We start from the raw sequence: 10,052 nt of genomic DNA, 5'->3' as shown, positions 1-10,052 counted from the left end.
CCGTAAGAGAATGTAAAAAATTGTACAATAATTGACGATGTAAGGAATATTAATATTTCGGTAAAATGTATTATATATATACATATGTATATATTTTTTTGTAAAATAAAAACACATAATATATTTTATAACTACAATTGCAAATTTATTTCATTATTATTATTATTATACTTAAACTTACCACTACAAACTTATTCAATCATAGTTAGCGAAACTCTTGCAGCCGAACCGCGGACATATGTATTCGTTGTTCGTAATTGTACAACGCAAAACATGATACATGATTTTAATTTTCGGTTTGTAAACAGCAACAATATATGGAATTTTATAGTTAACATTTACCTACATATTCAATTCATTGCATTATTTAATTTTACTTAAATCTAAGTCGTTCTTAACATAGTTTTTACATATGTGCAAATCACTACCACGACGAACAATTTTCTGAATTTGCACTCATCTCAGTCTCCAAGTTCTAATTTTTTGGTTGGGTCAGTGGAGTTTTGATCAACTGACACACGTTGAAAAAGATGACCTGCAAAAGTAGAATAAACATACATACATGCGTATATGGTAAATAAATGGAATAAATTGTTAGTTAAGTATATTATTAGAAATAGGAGAAGAGTCTGTGGTAAGTATGAAAGAGCTTAGTTTGTATATAAGTACATATTTGTATTTGTAAAATTCAGCACATTTGAATATTAAAATTTTTTATTCTTTAGTCTCAGGTTTATATTACAATGTACTTTTAACATTTTGATAATTAACTTTTAGATATAAGTAATTCCCTTCCAAATCCGGGGTGTTATTGAGTTTAACATTTCCTGCTTCTGTAAAAGCTCCTTTGTTGTGACCAAGTTGATGACCTCTTTGATGAAACTATCTCCGTCATCTGTTCCAATATATTATTTTGGGTGTTCAAAGCCTTACACCATCTTTGGGCTCCCTGACATTCATTATGGCAAACCAGTCATCTGTCTGCAAAATAAATATTTATTAAATAGAAACATTTTAAATAATATATTACATATGTGCACTTACAATTTTGAAAAGTCGATAGCATTCCTCCCAATTTTCGTTATTTAGCAAACCTAAACTACCCACTCGAGCAATTGTGTAGGAAAACAATTTTGGGCTATTTTAAAATGTTGTCTTTCTGCTCCTGTTACAGTCAAGTGCTTCTGAGAAATTTTTTGTGTGGCGGATAGCTCATTGGACGTAAGCGAAAGCAGATTCAGAATAATGAATTTTCTAACAACTTTTATATTGATAGTAAAGCCATTATTCTAAAAATTATTTCCCTGTAGATTTATTAAGTGTACGTGTTAAGTACTAAGTATCACAAACACAGTTTCCCAATTGAAAACACAACCCTACAAGAACAGTGACAGTCGTCTGACCGGTAATATAGCAGTCCCAGCTGAAAAAATTTTGTCAATGCGCAGAACAAAGTTTCTATCATTTTCTTAAGAGCCTTGTGCGAAAACTGATGTAAACAAACGTATGTGTACGAGTTTGCATCTCTCTTTAAGACATGGGTATTCGGAATTGATTCACTATATATCTAGACATTGCTGACCATAAATCCATCAAAGCTGAAAATTGTCAGTTATGACCGAAAAGCTATCATAGCTGCCATTTGTCCGTTATGACTGACTATCTCTATCACAAGTGAAAAATGTTTTTGCGCAGTAGATAATATAATTTTTATGTCTATACTAAATTCAAAACTTTTCATTGAAATTAGTTATAATAATATACATTAATTTAAAAAAGGAGTGCAATCAAAATATAATTAAAAAATAAATTGCGAAATTTTCACTTAATTCCATGCTTGCTCCTCTCAAAAGCTCTGCTGTACGTGTTTCTCCAGTTCATGAATTTAAAAATGCCTAAATATTAATGAAAATTAACTAAAAATATAATATTATTTGAAACTTAATAACTTTCTTATATGATATTTGAAAACTCCTTCGTTATTTATTTAATTTTTTAATACAAAAAGAGTTATTGCACAGGAGTACGCAACACTTTTGGCTTATCGCACGGAATAACAGCTACATAGGTATTTCACAACTTCTCGAAACTTCTATGGAAATGTATTGCTTTTAGAAAAATCGGAAACATTGACAGTTATTTTACTGTTCATTTGGCTGTCAGTAGTGACAGTACTAAAGAATTCAGCTATTTCATTCTTTCATATGTAGAGCTATAGTAAGCAATATAAATTGAAAGTCAATTGCCGGGTAATTTGATCGTCAGTACTGACATAATAAATGTGAGTGTATTGGTGAACCCATTAGCAGTTTTTTGTAGGGAATTTAAAAGCCGAAGAATAACGACAAGTCAACCGTGATGTAGCAACATCTGACAGAAAGCAAACATGCGCATGGTGAAATCTCTTCCTCTATCATTATTGATTATACCGTAGAAACGATGATAGAGCCAGTTGCTTTCTGACCACGCAGAACGTGGTCATCCTACGATTTTCACTAATACACACGCAAAAATATCCCCTTGGTAGGAGTTGCCTACTTATATTCTATACTAAAGTCACACTTGGTACGGGTTGCCTGCTAATATTCTACTACTAAAACGTAGAAATCCCTCAATCTGCTACAGTGCGTTGCCGTGTTATGACTTTAAGAGTGTTTTTATTACATTTTCAAATATTTTTCGATTATTAAAATTCCTAAAGATTAAAATTACATGTAATAAATATATCGCTGTGAATGATTTAGAATATTTTTTAAATATTATTTACTAATTAGTACATTGTTTGGATTATTATTATGTTGTTAATGAATTGTACCCGATTTTTTATATAAATTTTTATTTTTTGTTAAATTATTGTTTTGTCATGTATTTGTTAATGAATACAACTGAATTGTACCTGATTTTATATTATATATTCATTTTGGTTTTTGTTTAACGTGATTATTCCGGCTTATATTGTTAATGTTTTGTAATTACTATCCATGAAGTGTACCTGATTATATATATCTTAATATAATAAATATACAATATATAATATAAATCTTTTGTGCGTGTGTTTGTAATTGAACTCCTTCTAAACGGCTGGACCGATTCTGATGAAATTTTTAATGTGTATTTGAGAGGAGTTTGAGAATGGTTAAGATTCACAATTCGATCAACTAGATAATATTTCAACAATGAATTTATTTATTTATAAATTGTTGTTGACTAAAATTCTGGCAGACTGCGTTGCAGTTGTGTCAAATATTCAGAAATATATTTGAATTTCAGTTGCGCCCGGTGTATACACCATACACACTATAGTGTCTAAGCATTCATACTGCTATGCTACTCTATACGATACCTATGTATCTGAATGAAGATTCATAAAGGATAGTTCGACTGAATACATTTGTTACTTTTTGGTACATCCATTACTTTATTCTTACTGATATTACTTAAAACTATTTATTTTCAAGTTTGTTACTGTTTTGAAGTACATATTTTACACAATTCTTCATAATATTTTCCTAACCTACATAACTATCCTAACACGTCTGTCGGATCCGCTAGTATATCTTTATATATTATATAATATATTTCTTCAGTGCGTGTGTATGTCACTGAACTCCTTCTAGACGGCTGGACTGATTTTGATGAAATTTTTTGTGTGAGTTCAAAGGGTGTCGAGGATGGTTTAGATTTACAATTCGATCAACTAGATAATGTTTCAACAATGAATTTATTTATTTTATAAATAGTTGTTGATGTTAGAACGTTTTACATAGAATTCCGGCAGACTGCGCTGCAGTTGTGTCAGATATTCAAAAGTTTATTTGAGTTCGAGTTGCGAATGTTAGATGGCGCTGAGATAATATACTACGATAGCATAAGGGGCATTCATAAATTATGTAAGGCGTTTAGGGGAGAGGGAGTGTTTAGTGAATCTTATAACTTTTTACCATGGGCTGGGAAGGTAGTGAACTTTGTATCACGTGAGCTTTTAAATTTAAAAATTCATCACTTTCGCGGTAAGAGTTGGCGTTATAGAATAGCTATAATAATAAGATTTACTGAGAACAAATTTTTTAGCACCTCTATTGACAGTGTGTAAATGGGTTAAATCAGGTGACAACCCCGCCCACTCCCCATATAACGGTATTGTTAAACCCTACTGAAAGCGCGGTAAATCAAGCACTAAACACGCCAGAGACATTAAATTGTATTTCTGGGATGGTATGAGATGACTTAATAGGAACCGCGTTCAAAATTATGCAATGGCCGTGGCTTTTAGGTGAAAACCCTTTTGGGATCTGCTTAACTGATTTCATCCAAATTCGGTACATAACATTCTTCTCATATTTCTAGGTGATAGTGCGAAAATGGGTGAAATTGGATTACAACCATGCCTATATCCCATATAACACCATTTTAAATTCCATCTAACTCTTTCACTTTTCACTATGCAAATCAAGCAACAAGGATTGTATCGGGGAAAATTTTGCGTGAAAAATAAAGTAGGTGGCATACTTTATTTTTCACGCGTGACCAAAAGTTGTCTAAATCGAATCAAAAATGTACAAGCCACTAGGTACTGAATACGTGGACTCCAATGCCTATAGTTGACTCTTTACCGAAAATATCGGTCAAGGTGTAAGATATATAATGGAAATTGATATAATAAAAAAAATAAATGAAACTCTCGATTATAGTATGTTTTTGTGTCAAAAATGGGTTGAATCGAATCAATACTTCCTATAGTCCTCATATAAGTCCTGATATAATGTCTCATAATTTGAGTAAATTTAATTTACAAATTTCTCTAATTAATTTCACTGTGAATGTAAATAACTGAGGTAACAATTCCTACTTCTAATTATGAGAATATATATAACAATCTTAAACGAGTATACCATTTGATTTGAGTATAAAATGTTCGGTTACATCCGAACCTAGACGTTCCTTCCTTGTTATAAATACTTTTATAAGTGAAATTATAGTGAAATATTCTTAAATTATAATTATTGTGATTAGAAAATTCTTTCGCCTACAAAAAGTTACCCATTTTCCGGGAACATTTATCACCCAGAGAAAACTAAAAAAACTTGTTTTTAATGGTTTATTTGTTAAATAGTTATTGCAATTCGCCACTGCACACTTCATTTTTCAAAATCAATATATTTTATGCTTATAAATTTAAATACCTTCGCAATCACAATTTCTTTTATCCACTCAGTGAATTGGCAATTATTTTGTCAAAAGGTATTTTAAAAATAACACAAATATTTTCAGGCAATATTCTTCTTATTATTTCATTACAATTTTTTCACCAAAAACTATTAAAATAAGTTCATTTCAGTAACTAATAAAAGTATTTACGTTTTTGTTTAGTTGTCACAGCCTAAACCGAAAAAGTAGCGGTAAATCATTGTCATAATCTTGCATTCTATCATTCTTGATTGATGGTCTGTATATTGCTGTGAGAACGATCTCTCATATAATAATTATCGTTAACAGCGGCAGGAGAGAAAGAGGTAGAATAACTATTATCAGAAAATATTAAAAACAATATATTATATTTAATTTTATACTTGAGAGTATTTTAAGTAGGCATGTACTATACAACGCCAGGAAGTTTTCTTGTGGGTTCAAATAAAAATCTTTTCTTGCAAAAATCGTCAATATTTCTGGGTAGAGAATGACCTAGACAGCCCATCAGATTGGAGATGCTACGAGGTTACTTGATTTTTAAGATTTTTCGTCATCGCGTTTTTGTTAAGGATCTAGATACGCTACCGTATAAGAGTAATGTTTTCACGCTGGAGTTAAAAATACTTAGTTTTGAGCTGACTGAAGTAGATTTAGAGACCAAATGATGTTTAGATGATTCAACCCATCACGCACTTTGTATATGCGACTGACAATGTCTTCAGCAGAATCGGCACTGGAGGTAATTTCACTCACAAGATAGCCAAATTCTGCTTGCACGATATCTCTTTGTCGTGTACAGCGAATCGTACAGACTGTTTCGTGCAATGCTGCGAGTGATAAAGTTTTTTTTTCTCGGCATTTCGCATTTAACTCAAAATTAAAATTTATTTTATTTTATTTATTTATTTATTTTTTTACAAAAAGAAAATACAATTATAAATAATTATACTACCTATAAAATATAACAGCACAAGCGACAAGGCCTTCAGCTGTGGGCTTAATTTGACTTGTACTCTTTTATACGAGATATTAGTTTTGAATATGTACATATGTATATACCATTATTTATGGTTATACTTATATACTAATATTTATACATATGCTTAAAATTAAGGGGGAGCAATATATGTTAGGTATATTACAAATATATGTTATAGGTATACTACAAATATATACAGAAATTGAATTAATATAGAGTTATAGAGTGTGGAAGGTATAGGAAACTATGGTAAGATTTTACTATGCTGATTTTAGATAAGATGCTTTAATTGGGCTCTGGAGATGAAATTGTAGTTTTTTTTTGTTATGTTGATGGTTCTTTGAGGAGTCTCGATGGAGAAGAATCGACATAGTCTCGTCGTATACCTATTACGAAAGGTAGGACATAGGTTCAATATGTGTTCTGCAGAATTTGTTAAATTTTGGTTGGACTGTTGCATAGCCGGCACCCAAGCGATATGTTGCGTTCCAGAATATGTTGGTGCGTTAAGATGGTGTGTCCTTAACGAAGTCGTGTCAAAATTTTAATCTCCGGGATGCTGCATGTGGAAGGGTATACTTTTTTTCTTTGTTTGGGATTTATGAGCCGGTAGCGGTTTTCCACGCCGCTTTCGCTCTAAGCTTTAAGAAATTTAAAACGAATCGCACAATGACGTGGTTTTCATTAGTTTTTATGGAAATACATGGACTAAGAGTGGCATTCTTTAAGAGCGCGTTCATTGCCCGGAATGCCACAAGGTCCTGGAATCCACATTACTTAAATTTTTTTCGGGTGTCAATTAATTTGTCCCAGATTTCTCTGATTAGAGAGACAACAGCAGTATTTCGAATGGCTGTGACTGTTGCAAGGCTGTCGGGGACGGAAGACGTGATCCATTGGATAGCTTTTTTGATTGCGTATACTTCTGCGGTAAAAACAGAAGATGGTAATAAAAGTAGGTCATTTTTAATGATTTCCGAGTTCTCGGAAACACTACATATGCGGTGTTATGGAGATTTTTTGACCCATCTGTGTAAATGAATTTTTATCCTTGTGAATTGAGATCTATCTTGCGTTGCATCAACAATTGTTTATACACCTCGTAGTTCGTGGAAGCCTTGTTCCAGCTCATCAGCTTGTCTTCTATAACAGAAGAGTTTAGAGCCCATGGTGGATGCTTGCTAATCTTCGAACGTTTGGGTGAAAGGTGAATATAAAGTTCATCAACTGACTTTAGAATTAGGTGTATTGTTGATGGGAACTTGAGTATTCGTTTGTTTCGGGTGGCCGAAAGTATGTCGTTGAGCAAATTCGGGTTAGAGCCTAGATATACCTTTGGTATCAGCCGCAATGTGTTAATATCCAGTTTTTCGTTAATGTGCGGCATTCCGGGTTCAGTGCGAATGCTTTTGGTACTGGAAGTTGGAAATGCTCTAAGACTACGTCTTACTGAAATGTGGTAAGGCGCATAGAGTTTATTTAGCTCGCTGCCGGCATGACGTCCGTAGATTGGTACTCAATAGTCGATAATTGAGAGTAGTCAAGATCTTACGATTTTGATGAGTGTTGTAGGATGAACAAATGAATGTCGTGAAGCTAGTGTCTGTCCACTTTATTATATTTAATCTATCGAAACGTTTTTTTCTTATACATATATAAACAATGTTTTTTGAACTTAAACTTAGAATCGAAAATTAATCCTAAAATTTTAATTTCATTTACAGTAGGTATTTTTATGTTCTTAAAAATGAAAGTAATATTATCAAATTTTCTTTTACGACCCATATGTAAGATATTATATTATATTTATCTAACTATAACTTAGCGCTGGATGTGAGAGACCAGCTGGATAAATTATTAAGTATTTCCGTGAAAGTTTATTTGACGTTATTCAGATCTAATTGTTTTGAAAATATCAGAATGTCGTCTGCATACATACAGTGGTAGACTGGAAAATTGGATAGTATCTCGCTGATTTCATTAAATACAATTATAAATATGACCACAGATAAAGAGGAACCTTGAGGAGCTCCATTTTCTAGGGGCAAACAGTGAGAAATATGTTTAAGTAGGTTGTATATTTTTGGTCCCAATTTCCATTTTGCTAATTGTTGTAGAACTTTACAAAGTGCCCCTTGTTGGAAATAATTTTTGAGGAATGGTGTACGAATTGTAAAAGGGCGTCTATTGTACTTTGATTCTTTCTAAATGCAATTGGTTGTGAGTGATTAGTATACTCTTCTCTGCGTACCTCATTAAACTTTTAGAGATTTTTTTCTCCAAAACTTTGGGGGTATATACCCTCTGAAAGTATTTTATTGTAAAGATTTACTATCCTTTTTTTAACATCATGTGGTATGTGTCTTACCATGTCATAGGTAATCCTGTCGACACCAGGTGTTTTACCTCTGGAGTTGGATAGTGTGTCATCAAACTCATCGGTGGAAATATTAGATTCTAAATTTAGCGATGAATTGTTACGATTATCGTTAGGTAAAAGCTTTGGCCTAGAAATTTTTTTCTTCAGCTACGAACTGTTTTGTGAAAGTAGAATCACTTGAATAGGAGCTCCAGAACTTGGCGAACTCATTCGCTATGATATTCAGGTCGTTAGTTAATCCAGATTGGGTGTTTAAGTATTGGAGTTAATATTTTGAGTCAATTCTTCCAGACATATTTTCTTAGCCTTTTTGGTTTGTCGTTTAAAGATAGAATTATCGCGTTTATATGTTAAAAGATCAAGAAGGTTGCGTGTTTTTTTATATTTATACCAGCTTTTGCGTTTTTTCGATCGAAGGATTTCTAATTTAGTATTCCACCATGGTTTGTGTCGGTGTTGATATTTATTCTTGGTTTGAGTAATGGTATGGTGTGCTGATGAACATATTATTTTTCGTACAAGTGCGGCCTCTTGATTAATATTTATTATTCGAAACAATGAATTTACTAAATATTGATGAGCAGATATCTTTGTATTTCTCCCAAATTTTATTTGTTAGAAAAATGGATTTAAACTTTTTAATGGACGTGTCTGGGGGAAATCCGATTTCTATTATCAATGGGAAATCATCACTACCATGGAGGTAACTAAGGACCTTCCAAGAACATAATGGAAAAATATTGGAAGAACATGCCGTGACATCTCCATGGGAGAACGATTGATGGGTGGACCCCTGTCGTTTAATAGAGGAGAACTCGGGCTCCATGAGTTAAAATCGCCCATCCAAAGTATAGGGTTTTGGGTTTTATTTAAAATATTTAAGATATCTGAGCGAGAAAACTTTGTTTGGAAGGGATGTAGGTATTGATTTTTGTTACTTTTGGATTAAATAATATCTCAATCGCAATAGTGAGTAAGGTGATATTGGTAAAAAACAATTTTGTAAGGTATGTCTTCTTTTACCAAAATTACAACACCTTGTTTGCTGTAGTGGTATTGAGGGCTATTAAGGAAATATCCATTATAGCCATATGGAGGTTTAGGGTCAAAATTGTGACGTATATTGTTTCTTGTAAACATAACACTGAAGATTTCAGGTCTTTAATTAGTAGCTGCAATTCGTGAAAATTGTTGAATCGGTGAATATTCCATTGCAAAATTGAAACCATTAAGATGTTAAGAGAATTGTAGGAGTATTATGTTATTATATGTGTGTATATATGATTAGTATTGTGGTACTGCGTTTTCTATTGATGATGAAGTTTTGTTGTTTGTATGGGAAGAAGGACTGGGGAAAGAAGAATTGTGTAAATCATTTAGGCTTGAATTATGTGCTTTTTCGATGCTAATATGTTACAGGTTGTTATTGTAGGCAAAGCTATATTTGTTTTCAGTTAAATTGTTGTTTTGCGCAGGTAGAAGGTTGTGGTAATCGGTTATGTT

The 10,052-nt window shown here is 32.4% G+C and overlaps 1 long non-coding RNA gene across 2 annotated transcripts; it reads right to left on the bottom strand.

Moving 5' to 3' along the window:
- Window positions 1-696: 696 nt before the first annotated feature.
- LOC118682523 (uncharacterized) lies at window positions 697-2,532 on the bottom strand. Of its 2 annotated transcripts, XR_011396036.1 has the most exons (3): window positions 1,950-2,167; window positions 1,045-1,895; window positions 697-981 (listed from the first exon to the last, which is right to left on the bottom strand). It is a non-coding gene; the product is annotated as an uncharacterized lncRNA (long non-coding RNA). The 2 variants fall into 2 exon arrangements; XR_004978346.2 differs by having other exon boundaries at window positions 1,045-2,532.
- Window positions 2,533-10,052: the final 7,520 nt, after the last annotated feature.

The sequence above is a fragment of the Bactrocera oleae genome, chromosome 4 (genome assembly GCF_042242935.1).
Source record: "Bactrocera oleae isolate idBacOlea1 chromosome 4, idBacOlea1, whole genome shotgun sequence".
Classification (NCBI taxonomy): Eukaryota; Metazoa; Arthropoda; class Insecta; order Diptera; family Tephritidae; genus Bactrocera; species Bactrocera oleae.
This window is presented reverse-complemented; position numbering and strand designations above follow the sequence as displayed.